Here is a 15,674-nt window from a genome sequence, read left to right on the forward strand (position 1 = left end):
TCCTATTTAGAGCGAAACATGGCCCACAACGATGAGGCCGGCGGTTCGGGCGGCAAGCAATTCTGGGAGCTGTCCCAGGAGCTGGAGGAAGAACCTCACCGCTATGAGGACACCGCGGAAGACACCGATCCTGACTACACAACCCCTAGTGGCGTCGGGGATGACACCACTGATGGTGCCGCCGTGGATGCCACCACTGATGATGGCGGCGCACGGACAGATGGCAGCCAACCGAAGAGGCAACGGAAGGACCGGCGCCCGAGCGTGCTCGGCACCGTCAAGGAGGAATTTACTGAAGTGAACTCCGACGGGCATCCAACGGCGCCCAAAGAATTAGTCAAGGGGTACTCGGTTCAGCTCGGGTGCATTCTCCGGAGCACCGTCTCGATCAACACCGAGAACCTAAGGCATAAGGACCAGGGGAATTTGCGCAGCCTCCTCTTCACGAAGCTGCACGAACGATACAAGTTCCCCGCTGACTTTGCACACACACGCCTCTCCGGGAATAAAGTGAACAGTGCCGCCCTCACGAGGATGAGCACGGCCCTGTCTACTTGGAGAAGCACGGTGAAGGCAATGATTGAAAAAGGTGATAGTTATGAGAAGATCAAGGCGAAATATCCTTTGATCAGCGAAGATGACTACAAGGAGTTCAAGATCAAGTGCAAGAGCAGCGCAACCTCCGAATCAAGTCAGTGGGGGAAAAGAAATGCGGCAGTTGAACTTAGGGGTCCACCAACTCGGTCCCGGCGGTTACAGAGTGGCGGAGCCTATATGGGACAAGGAGGACGCGGAGCGTGCCGAGCAAGGCCTACCGCCCCGCTTCGAGAAATACCGTGATAAGCAGACCAGGAACTTTGTCAGGGCCTGGTACAAGGAGGACCCGGTAACAAAGGAGCTTACCACGGATCCGGAGACCAGGGCGCTTGAGCTTGTTCTGGTAAGGAATACACCCCCGCGTAATTAGCTCCATATGGTTGCATTCTAATTAATGAAGCCAAATTTCTAAATGGTTCACATTCCTTTCGCGGGAGGCTGAAAGCAGTAGCGCGGGGTCGTCTTAGAGCTCCCCTTTCGACACCCCTTTAAATAGGGCGTTGAACGTAATGAAAAACAAGGATAAGCTCAGTAAGCCGTCGTCAGCTGGTCGTGTGGCCGGCAAAGGCTTGTCTACAAAATGGTCATCATACTATACCGCTGGTGGGCGAAAGGAGAAAAAGACCAGCTCGGAAAGCCAGTCGCGCGAGGTTCAAGAACTCAAGGCATAAGTGGCGCGGATTCCGGAGATTTTCCAAGAGCAAGTGCAACAACAACTGGGAATGACGCTCACCACCATGGTGCCTACCTTGATTCAGGGGCTGACGACGTGGATTGCGGGCGGCCAACAGGGGCCTCCCCCGGTTCCCAGCTTCACGGCCAGCAACTCGCACAACGCGCAGGCGGCGCCATTGGTGTCTCCGGCGGAGGCGGTATTCGTGTCTCCGGTGCCGGCACGGGCATTGGAGTTTAATGCACCCGGGTGTACGCCGGCCGGCACCTCGCCAGCAAGCAGCCACTCCGCCAGTTGCACGCCCGCCGTTGGCGGTGCCTCGACATTAGCCGAGCTCGACGGCATCACGGTAACTAAGCCTCTCGGCCGTTGACTTCATCTCCTTGCCTTTGCCTGGGCATCCCTGACGCCCTACATGTTTTCGCAGGGCGCCGCTGACGTTCCTTGCACTCTCCTGCACTTCGTGGGCGGCGAGTTGGTCGATGTCGCCAAGGGCAGAATCGTTCAACCGGGCAACCGCGTGTTCCACGGTAATCCGATGCCACCCACCTTGTATAGGGTTGAACTGGTTCGGGTGCTGCCAGGCTGCGACGAGTTGTTACCTCCGATTCGACCCGCTGGGGCCGACGAAGATGATGTGATGACCCTCAGCGCCTGCGTAAGCTGGCCCCTGCTTTGGCCGAAGAGCCAGATTCGTGTGGGGGCGGGGGACACCACCCCACAGACAAGACCGCCAGTCGTGCCAGCGCCAAGCCATGGCAAGAACGCCGCAACGCTACCGGACATGCCAGACATCCCTATGGCACAGGATCCGGACATGCATATGGCACAGGATCCGGACGACGACGACGACGACGGTACATTTACCAACGTCGATAAGTACTTTGCCGAACATGGGTACGGTGACGAGTTCTGCGGGCCTCCTTCTCAAGAACCCAACCCTGAAAAAGACGACCGCAATCTAGCTGGTACGGCGGAGAAACCCAATTGCAACAGGCGTCATCTGGCGTTCAGTTCTCAGAAGACGCCTCCAGCTGCCGCCTTCACCGAGCCTCAGATAGCTGAGGTGCGAAATATTATCAGCCCCAACACGCTCAAGAAGGCGGTCTGTGAGTAGAACTCGATCCCATTACAGCAGATCAAGAAGAAGGGATGGAAACAAAAGACTAACAAGGGCGCCGGTGCGAGCCAGCCGGCACCGAGTATGATCCGTGCTCAGGACGGGCCACCTTCACCTAAGAATATCTCGAGGAGGGTGCATGTGGCGGGTAGGGCGATGCTACCGACAAATATGCTCAATGCTGCAACCGGTGCTATGCGGAGTCTGCATGACAGTGTTCTTTCTTTGGAGAAGCGACGTCTCAGAGAGAATGATGTGGCATACCCAGTTTTCGTGGCCAAGGTGCCAGAGGGCAAGGGCTTTGTGGATAGCACCGTCGGGGGTACGATCATCCTGCGGTTTGATGACATCTTTGCTATGTTTAACCTTCATCCGCTGCACTACACCTTCGTTCGGCTGTTTTCGCTGAGTATGGAGATGCGGATCATTAGAGACAAGACCCCGGACATTGTGATAGTCGACCCCGTCTACATGCATGCCAAGATCTTGGGCAGCGCTGGGGACCGGCAAGTCGCGAGTTCACACCTCGAAGGCGTCATTCTGGCAAACCCAGATAAGGATAACTTCCTCGTGCCTTACTTTCCCGAGTAAGTCATCCCCTAACCGCCCCGTAACATATGATTTCTTAGATTTCGATCATTCTTTTTTTGCTAACATTCCGTGTTCTGTGCAGTGACACACATTGCACACTCATCCTCTTAAGCCCGAAATATTCCATGGCCACGTATTTCGACCCGGACCGTGACTCCAAGATAGACTACACAAATATTCCATGGCATCTGGAGGCACCTTTAAGAGGCCAGTTCGTAGGTACGGCAGGCAAGTGTTCACCCACAATACGACGTTCCCCTGCGTCAAGCAGCCGCCTGGTGGTCAGAAGGATGCCTACTACGCCCTCCATCACATGCGGGCAATCGTACGGGACCATAATCACATTCTGCTACCAAATAATCTCAAAGATTGGGCCGCAAGCTTGGCGGCAATCCAGGATGCGGACATCCGACAAGAATTCTTTCGCATCCAGTCGGAGTTTGCAGAAATCATCCATCAAGATGTCCTTTGTACCTCGGGGCAGTTCTACCTCAAATATCAACCGTCCAACAGTGAGATAGACACAACGCTACAAATGCAGGCTGACAACGCCCGCGACTTCATGACCATCGCGAAAGACGGCGGCTTCATCCAAGCTCCGGTCCCATGAGTCGAGTCGAAAGTAGTGATGCTATGTGTAGTTCTGAAACATCGATTAGCTCATGTTGTAATTAAACTTTAATGAACTTGTATGTCTCTTTGGTTTGGACAGTCGTTCAACTTAGATGTAATTGATGCTATTTATTAGTAGGACCATGAATTGTGCTATTAATGTCTTGCTTTTCTCTTCTGATCCTTTTGTTGCATACTTAATATTGCTTATGTATTGTCTGTTGTTTGGCTAGTCCATAGAGATGTCGTCCTATGTCGTGTACAATGGTAAGGTTCCCGGAGTCTATGACGACTGGGAGGAGTGTCAGAGACAGGTTCACCGTTTTAGCGGTAACAGTTACAAAGGGTACACCACTAGGGCGAAGGCGGAATCTAGATACGCGCGCTATCTAGCGGGAGAGAGGAGGGAGCGTTGGAGGAACCGGATGAAGACCAGTTTCATCGCGATGATGCTCAGCGTGATGACCACAGCTCTCTTCTATGTGATGGTAGTTTAGATGATCGATATCGACTTGTAATGTGAAGACAAACTCGCTACTCGTGGTCTCGAGACTTGTAATGTTCTATCTTTGTTCGGTCTTTTGAATTCGGAGACTAATATGATGAATTGTATTCGGAGACTAATCTTCTATTGTATTCGATGAATCTGTTGTTGCTGTGTGGTGCTGTCTATATTCTCTCCAATAATATATTTTGTAACCTGTGCAAATATCAGAAAAGAAAAAAAAAATCCCTAATATTCATACTAATGGCACATCACCCCAACGTGTGCCATTAGTATGCCAAAGGATACTAATGGCGCATCACCCCACAGTGCGCCATTAGTATGGCAAAGCACATGTGTAAATATCGCCCCCTGGGAGGCACACTAATGGCGCATGTTGGTCTATACTAATGGCGCACGGCGTGATGCACCATTAGTATACCAGATACTAATGGCACACCAGTGGTGCGCCATTAGTATTTAATACTAGTGGTGTGGTACTAGTGGCGCACCAGTAGTGCGCCATTAGTAGGCAAAACTGGTGCGCCACTAGTAGGCCTTTTCCTAGTAGTGCCAGGGGCTGCGCCTACCTTCCTAAAGCTCCTATGGCTAAGTGAGAGCGATAAAGCCCTATAGTCTGATTTCCTGGTTCGTTGTGCTGAACACCTCCTTCGAAGGACCCAAAACTGGGATAAAGAGTGATCGGGTTTATCCTGAACACCCCGTTACTTCTTACGTGGGGGCAGAAGCCGACGACTGGCCAACTCTCAGGATTAATATATAAAACGGCCGCGCAGGAGGATAAACTTTTATATAACAGGCAATAAATAATATAAATGACCTTGTTCAAACATTACAAAGGACAACATGATTCGCATTCATGGAAATACAATGTCCTTGGTGCATAGCTCCGCTGCAAGGTAGGATCCTTTCAGGACACTCTCATAATATAATTCGGGTTTGCGGTGCTCCTTCCCCTCTGGTGGTCCTTCAGTCATCAGCTTTTCAGCATCCATCTTCCCCCAGTGCACCTTTGCGCGGGCGAAGGCCATTCGCGCACCCTCTATACCGACCGACCGCTTGATGACGTCAAGTCGAGGGCAGGCACTCACAAGGCGCTTCACGAGCCCGAAGTAGTTGCTTGGAATCGGCTCGGCGGGCCATAGCCGGATAATCAAATCCTTCATGGCTAGTTCCGCCGCCTTATGCAGTTCGATCAGCTGTTTTAGTTGATCGACAAAAGGCACCGGATAATTCGGTGCCAAATACTGCGACCAGAAGAGCTTATCCGCAGAGTTCCTTTCTTTGGCTCGGTAGAATTGGGCGGCATCCGATATGCTGCGGGGCAGCTCCGCAAATACCTCTGGAGAAATCCGAATTCAAAATTAGAAACATAATTTTCTCCTCAAATACTTGCTTTACATGGAAAAAAGCCTTACCCACCGCGGTCTTTCTCGCCTCCTGGATCCTCTGCAGGGCGCTTTGGGTTCCCCCCGGGCATCGCTCGTGGCCTGATGAGCCTTGGTGAGTTTGGATTCTTACTCCGTTAAACTCTGCTCCAAGGTCTCGCATTTCTTCATGGCCTCTTGAAGCTCCTGCTCAGCTTCAATAACCCTGGCCTCGTGCTTCTCACGAAGAGCTTGCTCTATGGCTACCTTTTTCTCGGCCTCGGCCACAGCCTTCTTAAGAGCCTCGACTTCGGTCATCATCCCTAGCACAAATCATGAAACATATTTTATCATACTGAAAATTCATTCGCAATAAAAGCGAACAAGACTTGCGCATACCTTATTTATCTCCCAACTGCATTTTCAACTGGCCAAGTTCTTCTTTGGCCCGCTCCATACTTTGATTTAGTCTGGAGACCTCCGCAGTACGAGAGGCAGCAGCCACTACAGACTCCTGCTTATAAAAGAAGAGAGAAAGATGTCATCAAATGAGTCTTCCTGCGAACATAAATTTGATCCTCTGTCCGGTTCTTTCTTTCACCGAACAGTGTATCAGGGGCTACTATCCATACCATGACACTCTTCAAAACCTCATAAAACATACCTCAAAACCTTTTATAAGGCTGATACTGGCTTCATTCAGTCCACTCTCAGCAGACTGGATCTTCTCAATCACCGCACCCATAAGGGCACGGTGTTCATCAACGATGGAGGCGCTCTTCAGCGCCACCAACAAAGCATCCGACACCTTTGGTTGGACAGAGGTTGCCGGTGGAACAGGCACGCCCCCTCCAGCTGAGGGAGGCTGCCTGCTTGATTCTGAAGTTGTATTGGTCTCCGGAATTGCATCCGGCTGGGAGTCGAATTAAAGATGGCCCCTCCATCAGCTCCCACGGGAATCTTCTCCCCCATGTGTCCGGCCCCTGAAGTTTGACCTCCAAGCGCAGCCTTCACAGTCTTTTCCTCTCCTCCTTGGCTGGGATCCTTCTGGGACGAAGCCTCGGTGTCATTCACCTGTTTGGGGGAAGGGGCCTTCGGGGGCGTCCCGCTCTCCATAGCATCCGAGCTCAGCAAATCCTCTGATGAGGATTGTTTAGTGCGAGACCTCGCTGGACTGCAAAAAATGTGGCTCAAGTTAAAATATTATGCCATGATGAGTCTGGGAGCATAAACGTATTCGGACTTTATATACTCACGAGTTCACCAGGGGCTGGGCCCTGGGATCCCACGCCGGGCCGCTGTCGGCGGCGGCAGCGGACTCCTCCGAAAGAGGAGCTTTTCCCCTTTTAGGCGACTCGGCCTCCAAGTGTGTGGAGGCCGTCCTCTTCTTTCTCTCTCCCCCCCCCCCCCCCCCCGCCCCGCGGGGGATTCATCTCCCTCCTCCTCCTCGTCCTCTTTGGAGGCGGAACGGGCATCGGAGCCTTCGGATATTGTGTCCGAAGTGCTGCGGCGACGAAGGCCGCCCCGGGTCTTTTTGGCCTCCTTCTCGGCCGTCTTCTTCGGCACCTTGTAAGGCACCGGGACCAGCATTTTCGTCAGAAGTGGGACGGACGGTTCTTCGGGCAGCGGGGCCGGACAATGGATCCGCTCCGCCTTCTTCATCCAGCCCTAGGAGAGTTGTGGAAAACACATTAAGCATTTCCTTTGGGTTATGTGGATAAAAAGTATGATGACTTACCGAGCTTGCAGGGCGGGACAGTTGGTACCCGCGGTCCTCGGCTAAGTCCGGCCATGATTTGCCGGACTTGAAAAGCACCTTCCAGATGTCTTTGTGTGAGGAGCCAAAGAGCTCTCACAGGGTTTGGTGCTTGGCCGGATCGAATTCCCATAAACTGCAAGTCCGGTGTTGACAAGGCAGGATCCGGCGAACTAACATCACCTGGACTACATTGACAAGTTCGATGTTCTTGTCTTCCATATCTTTAACGCGCGTCTGGAGCACCGACAGTTCGTCAGACGAAGACCAGTTCAGGCCCTTCTTGACCCAGGATGTAAGCCGCAGAAGGGCTCCGGACCGAAACTCGGGAGTAGCGGCCCATTCCGTGCCGCGCGGCTCGGTGATGTAAAACCACTGCTGTTGCCACTCCTTGACGGAATCATTAAAGGTGCCTGTTGGCCATGTGACGTTGGGCATCTTTCTCACCATAGCACCCCCGCACTCGGCGTGCTCGCCGCCCACTACCTTGGGCTTCACATTAAAAATCTTCAGCCATAAGCCGAAATGTGGCGAGATGCGGAGAAAAGCCTCGCACACGACAATGAATGTCGAGATGTTGAGGAAGGAATTGGGGGACAGATCGTGAAGATTGATCCCATAATAATGCAGGATGCCACGAACGAACGGGTGGAGGGGAAACCCTAGCCCGCGGAAAAAGTGAGGGAGGAATACAACCCTCTCATGGGGTTCCGGGGTAGGGACGATCTGTCCCACCGTCGGAAGACGGTGGCTGATTTTCTTGGCCAAATACCCGGCCTCCCGAAGCTTTTTGATATCCTTCTCCCGGACGATAGAGGCCATCCACTTGCCTCCTGCTCCGGATCCGGACATTTTCGGAAGGCCTTTGTGGGCGGAGAAGATGAACGCTTGGGCGCTGGAGCTCGAGCGAAGGGGAATGGATCAGGAAAAAGAAAGCGTGGGTGCGAAAGGGAGTCCTTATCCCCTTATAAAGGCAGCAGGGATTCTGCGCCTCCCCACTTGCCTGGTAAACTCACTTATTCCCCAAGCGCCGTGATTGATTGCGCGGTTGGGTTACCCACACCCGTATTGATGAGAATCCCGTGATAAGGGGACACGATCTCTGCTTCGACAAGACGTGCCAAGAAAACCGCCTCGCAATATGTGCAGTAGCTGGTTGGGAAAAACGGTTCGAATAATGACCGGGCCATGGCGTGATGTCACGTTATGAAACTTGTTAGCAGATTAGATTTGTGGAATATTATACTCTCTACGGTGGTATGTGGAATTTATTTTGTAGAGCCGGACATTATCCTTGTGTTCAAAATCTTCTATGGAGTCTTCGGAGAAGGAACCCGCCTTGCAATGCCGAAGACAATCTGTGCGCCGGACTCATTGTCATTGAAGCCTGGTTCAGGGGCTACTGAGGGAGTCCTGGATTAGGGGGTCCTCGGACAGCCGGACTATGTACTTTGGTCGGACTGTTGGACTATGAAGATACAAGATTGAAGACTTCGTCCCGTGTCCGGATGGGACTCTCCTTTGCGTGGAAGGCAAGCTTGGCAATTCGGATATGTAGATCTCCTCCCTTGTAACCGACTCTGTGTAACCCTAGCCCCCTCCGGTGTCTATATAAACCGGAGGGTTTAGTCCGTAGGACAACAACAATCATAATCATAGGCTAGCTTCTAGGGTTTAGCCTCTACGATCTCGTGGTAGATCAACTCTTGTAATACTCATATCATCAAGATCAATCAAGCAGGAAGTAGGGTATTACCTCCATCGAGAGGACCCGAACCTGGGTAAACATCGTGTCCCCCGCCTCCTGTTACCATCCGCCTTAGACGCACAGTTCGGGACCCCCTACCCGAGATCCGTCGGTTTTGACACCGACACTGGGCGCGATTATGATTGTTGTGTTCGGCTAGATAGCCGTTGTCGCATGTCAGGGCACGCCCCCGCGATCCATAGATCGATCTGTTCTGACCTGCCCTACTGTCCAAATCATGCTACAGGTCATATGTATGTCCCTGAGTTGTTTTATCTTTGCCTTTACGGTGAGGTAGGATAGGTTGGTGTTCGGCTTGAGTTGCCGCTTTTCCCGCCCACGTCGTGGTCGGTCGGCCGCATTGCACAATGATGGAACGGGCTCCAGCGCCTCGTCATCGAAATGAGGTAGCAAGTTGCACTTCGGATAACTTTTGGCTGGGCGCTCGAGGCCGTATTCCTTGGCTACCAGGACATTAGTCCATCTGTCGTTGAGCAGAGCTTGGTCAGCTTGAAGCTGCTGCTGCTTCTTTTTCAGGCTCCTTGCACTGGCTATTAGCCGGCGCTTGAAGCGCTCCTGCTCGAGAGGTTCCTCAGGCACGATAAAATCCTCGTTGCCGAGGCTCACCTCATCCTCGGAGAGCGGAAGATAAGTACTGTCCTCCGAGTCTTTGTTTATGGCCTGTTCATTAGGGCTAACTTGCATGTCTTCCCGTTCGTCCTGTTCAGAAGTTGGCTCAACGGGGTCCTCATTGTCTTCGGCATCGTATGGAGTATTGTTTTCTCCTGTGCCGGTATTGCTGTCTTTTCCACGGCGTGACTTGGAGCGACGCCGCTGACGTCGGCGTTTTGATTGTATCTCGGGAGGTTTATCCTCGGCTGGGTCTTCCTTGTCGTCGCCGCTATTCTCTTTGGGTGTGTCCACCATGTACACGTCATACGAGGAAGTGGTCGTCCAGCGTCCCGTAAACGGCGGGTTTTGGGCCTCCTCTTCTCTGGCATCGTCGTCCATACCGTCGATGTCTTCGGAGTCAGAATCGAGCACGTCGGTGAAGTCCTCGATAGTGGCTATGAAGTGGGGGGTGGGTGGGAAGCGAAATTCCTCGTCATCAACCCCTAGTTCGAAGCGGATATAATTCGGCTGTGAGTCTCAGGAGAGGGTTTTTAATGAGTTCAGCACATCGCCTAAAGGTGAGTGCTGGAAGATGTCCGTGGCGCTGAATTTGACGACCGACACCTGATCGGGCTCAATGGGCGTGGGCGCGCGTAGTTCGGAACCTGTGGCCGGAGACGAATCTGAGGTTCCGGTAACGCAAGTCATGCTCGAGGTTGTGTCTGTGTGCGGCTCCAGCGCCGCTGAGTTTGCGGCTCCCGTGGCGGAGTTGAGCTTCCCATCCTCGGATGGCAAAATCTGCTACGAATCTAGGGCCGGAGCACTCATAGGTGCTATCTCCTGGGTATGGTCCGATGACAGATTTAGGTCATGCTCATCGCGGTGGCAGGGAGCGGCTGCCGTGGGCTCGAACCCGTCGAAGATCAAGTCTCCGCGGGTATCAGCGACGTAGTTCAAGCTTCCAAACCTGACCTGATGCCCAGGGGCGTAGCTATCGATCTGCTCTAGATGGCCAAGCGAGTTGGCCCGCAGTGCGAAGCCGCCGAATACAAAGATCTGTCCTGGGAGAAAAACTTTCCCCTGGACAGTATTGTTGTAGATGATTGACGGGGCCATCGAACCTCTTGAAGACGACGCAGTCGAACTCTCAATGAAAGCACCAATGTCGGTGTCAAAACCGGCAGATCTCGGGTAGGGGGTCCCGAACTGTGCGTCTAAGGTCGATGGTAACAGGAGACAGGGGACACAATGTTTACCCAGGTTCGGGCCCTCTCTATGGAGGTAATACCCTACTTCCTGCTTGATTGATCTTGATGAATATGAGTATTACAAGAGTTGATCTACCACGAGATCGTAATGGCTAAAACCCTAGAAGTCTAGCCGGTATGATTATGATTATCCCTATGGACTAAACCCTTCGGTTTATATAGACACCGGAGAGGACTAGGGTTGTGCATGGAGGGATTGAGAGATAGCAAGCTCCAAGAGGTCAACAATGGTGGGGGGAAAACTTGCCCAGATTTTTCTTTGGTTGGAGGACGAAGAAGGGGGTATAAATACCCCCAATAAAAATATGACCGTTGTACCCCGGGCAGCCGGACAACCCAGATAAAAAGCCACTAAACTCCGGGCACCCGGACGAACAAGGGAAGCACAGCGGCAGGGGGGCCGGGCACCCGGAGGGGGCCGAGAGGAGGAGGCGGAGGACCCCGGGCACCCGGGTCCAAGACCCCGGGCACCCGGGGGGGCAAGACCCCGAGCACCCGGGCCGGCCAGAGAGGTCACTAAGGAGGGGCTCGGGTGACCCTGGGCACTCGAGGGTCAAGGGCCCCGGGCACCCGCACTAGGCAGAGAGAAGTGGGAACCGGTAGAATTGAAACGGCCACAACTTTTGCAAATGAACTCCGAATTTGATGAAACTAAGTTTGTTGGAAAGCTAAAGACAAGGTCTAACAAAATATCGATAGAAATATCAAGAAATAGAAATTTAGAAAATACCCAAAATAAAATGGTGAGAACCCTTTCTCAAATAAGACCGGTAAAAACTCAAACACCGAAAACCCAAAAGAAGATGCATAGGAAATCGGTTTTCGATGAACTAGAGCTTGTCATGAAGATAACCACACGCTCTAAAACCTCACAAAGAGAAAATCCAAACAAGAACCAAGAAATATGATGATGCCGAGAATGCAATGGTTTGAGCTCTCATCGAACGATACGATCAAGCTACTCACTCGAGAGCCCCTCTTGATAGTACGGCTATCGATCCTATAATACGGTATCCCAACTAACACCATGAGACCGGTAAAATAGAAAATCTATCAAGGACAAACATTTTCCTTGCACATAGTCCACTTGAGCTAGATGATGACGGTCTTGACTCCCTCAAGTTGGACCACCTTTGTTGATTGCATTGTCTCAATGAAGACTAGTAGATTGCTCCCCCATACTCCACTATGGGTGAGCCACTCTTCGAAACATCTTCACAAGTCCATTGTCACCACAATGGATGGCAAGCTTAAAGCATGATCTCTTCATGATGCTTCACTCTTCGAGATGCTCCACTTGAACTTGTACACCGCAATCTTGATGACGATCACCACTTGATGTCATCCTCCATGGGTTGTATGAGATCTTCCTCTTGACACAAGCCCATGGAAACATACCTACCCCCACATAGAACTCTCACATAGACCATGGGTTAGTACAAAAAGCGTAATGGAGAATGCTTACCATACCATGGGATCACTTGATCCCTTTCAGTACATCTTCTATGCTTTGCGTGTTGATCAACTTGATTCAGACTTTACTTAGTCTTGATCAACCTTGTATCATGTCTTCTACATGACTAATCTTTGGATAGTTCCTTGACTAGCACCTTGGTCAACACATAAACTCCTTGAAACCAACACATGGACTTCAAGGAAAACCTATGGACAAATCCTTCAAATATAACTCAAGGCAACCATTAGTCCATAGAGAATGTCATCAATTACCAAAACCAAACATGGGGGCACCGCATGTTCTTTCAAATAGTACAAGTATACAACTGTGGTTCATCATTCTTTATTTTGTTCTTATGTAATTCTTGAACATATATACCTATGAATCGAATAATGCTTTGGTTGTTTGAACCTGATGGATATGAATAAAGCTATAACATACATTCAAATTCAAATTCAAATCTGGTACAATTTGAAATAGCAGCAATTAAATTAAGGTGAAATTACGCTCTCCAGGTCGTTACGGCACACGTGGTTGGTAAAACACAAATTTTTGCGATATACACCATAATCCAAGATGGTTGACAGAGAGGAAACGTGTGCAAGCATGCACACAGTTGTCGTTTGCAAAGCGTGTGCGATGTCAGACAATATCACAAACGGTGCGGGCAAACTAAACGTTTGTGATAGTTGCCTTATCGTACACGATTCGCAACCATGAATTGTTTCTGATGAAGTATGCATCGTAAACATTGCACCACAGAATAGCGTGTGCGATAGTTGTCGTGTACGATGATGTTACGATGGTTCGACGTTTCATAATCCTAACCGACACTCGTATGACGATTAGCTAATCTTCTTAATTAGTTATCGCATACGGTTTGGGACAAGCGAATGTGTGTGATTGTATGCTTATCATACACGTTCTATAATAGTGAACCGTTTGCGGTGGGTCATGCATCATAAACGTAGCACCACAGAATACCGATTGCGATGGAAATGCAAGCACAAACGAGTAGGAGTGTTGTATATGCATCTTGGCTCCCTATCCCCGACGGTTTCTGGGTCGTGTGGGAAGGACCCCCCTATCGCCCACACTCACTTGGCGACGGTTCCATATGACGTCGTGGAAAGGGGTTAAAAACCGTTTGTATAGCACCGACGCGTACCAGTGTGTAGGAATAGCCCCATCTTGTTATCCGTATTAGCAATGATACATGTGTGTCTTGCTGCCCCCTGGGAAAGAACACCGCACGATTGAACCCATCTCAAAGCACCTTTTCCATGGCAAGAAAAATCAATCTAGTTGGCCTAACTAAACCAAAGATTCAAAGAAGAAATGCGAGGGTAAAAATAATCATGCATATAAGAGATCAAAGAAGATATAAATAATATTCATGGATATAGATATGACCATCAACTCAAAGTTCATCGGATCCCAACAAACACACGGCAAAAAGAGTTACATCAGATAGATCTCCAAGAGACCATTGTATTGAGAATCAAAAGAGAGAGAGAGGAAGCCATCTAGTTACTGCCTACGGACCCATAGGTCTATGACGAACTACTCACGCATCATCGGAGAGGCACCAGTGAGGATGATGAACCCCTCTGTAATGGTGTCTAGATTGGATCTGATGGTTCTGGAACTTGCGGCAGCTGGAATTGTGTTTCCTCGACTCCCTAGGGTTTCTGGATATTTGGGTATTTATAGGGCGAAGAGGCCGTGGGGGAGGTCACCAAGGGGGGCACAACCCCCCTGGGCGCGCCCTGGTGGGTTGTACCCACCTCGGCCCTCCCCTGTGGTACTTCTTTGGCCCATCTTATGTCTTCTGGTCTAAAAACAATTCTCCAAAAAGTTTCACTTGGTTTGGACTCCGTTTGGTACTGATATTCTGTGTAGTAAAAAACAAGCAAAAACAGCAACTGGCACTAGGCACTATGTCAATAGGTTAGTGCCAAAAAATGATATAAAGTTGCTATAAAATGATTGTAAAACATCCAAGAATGATAATATAACAGCATGGAACAATCAAAAATTATAGATACGTTGGAGATGTATCACCCTGCCACTTCATGAGCGGTACGGGCACACAAAAAGGTGAAGGAAATATGCCCTAGAGGCAATAATAAAGTTCTTATTTATATTTCCTTATACCATTACAAATATTTATTATTCATGCAAGAATTTTATTAACCAGAAACATAGTACATGTGTGAATACATAGACAAACAGAGTTTCCCTAGTATGCCTCTACTTGACTAGCTCATTAATCAAAGATGGTTAAGTTTCCTAACCATAGACATGTGTTGTCATTTGATGAATGGGATCACATCATTAGAGAATGATGTGTGGACAAGACCCATCCGTTAGCTTAGCATAATGATCATTTAGTTTTATTGTTATTGCTTTCTTCATAACTTATACATGTTCCTCTGACTATGAGATTAAGCAACTCCCGAATACCGGAGGAACACTTTGTGTGCTATCAAATGTCACAACGTAACAGGATGATTATAAAGATGCTCTACAGGTGTCTCCGAAAGTGTTTGTTGAGTTGGCATAGATCGAGATTAGGATTTGTCACTCCGAGTATCGAAGAGCTATCTCTGGGCCCTCTCGGTAATGCACATCACTATAAGCCTTGCAAGCAATGTCACTAATGGGTTAGTTACGGGATGATGCATTGCGGAACGAGTAAAGAGACCTGCCGGTAACGAGATCGAACTAGGTATGATGATACCGACGATCAATTCTCGTGCAAGTAACATATCGATGACAAAGGGAACGACGTATGTTGTTTTGCGGTTGGACCGATAAAGATCTTCGTAGAATATGTAGGAGCCAATATGAACATCCAGGTTCCGCCATTGGTTATTGACCGGAGATGTGTCTCGGTCATGTCTACATAGTTCTCGAACCCGTAGGGTCCGCACGCTTAACGTTCGATGACGATTTGTATTATGAGTTATGTGATTTGATGACCGAAGTTTGTTCGGAGTCCCGGATGAGATCATGGAGATGACCTAAATGGTCGAGAGGTAAAGATTCATATATTGGAAGGTTACATTCGGACACCAGAATGGTTTCGGGAAGTATCGAATAAGTTTCAGAGTACCGGGAGGTTACCGGAACCCCCCTGGGAAGGTAATGGGCCAACATGGGCCTTGGTGGAGGAGAGAGGGCCGGCCATAGAAGGTGGCGCCCCCCCTTGCCAATCCGAATTGGACAAGGGCTGGGGCGGCGCCCCCCCTTTCCCTCTCCTACTCCTTCTCTCTTTCCCCCTTTGCTACTCCGGAAAAGGAAAAAGAAAAGGGGAATCCTACTAGGACTTGGGAGTCCTAGTAGGACTCCCCACACTTGGCGCGCC

This window comes from Aegilops tauschii, chromosome 7 (genome assembly GCF_002575655.3).
Source record: "Aegilops tauschii subsp. strangulata cultivar AL8/78 chromosome 7, Aet v6.0, whole genome shotgun sequence".
NCBI lineage: Eukaryota > Viridiplantae > Streptophyta > Magnoliopsida > Poales > Poaceae > Aegilops > Aegilops tauschii.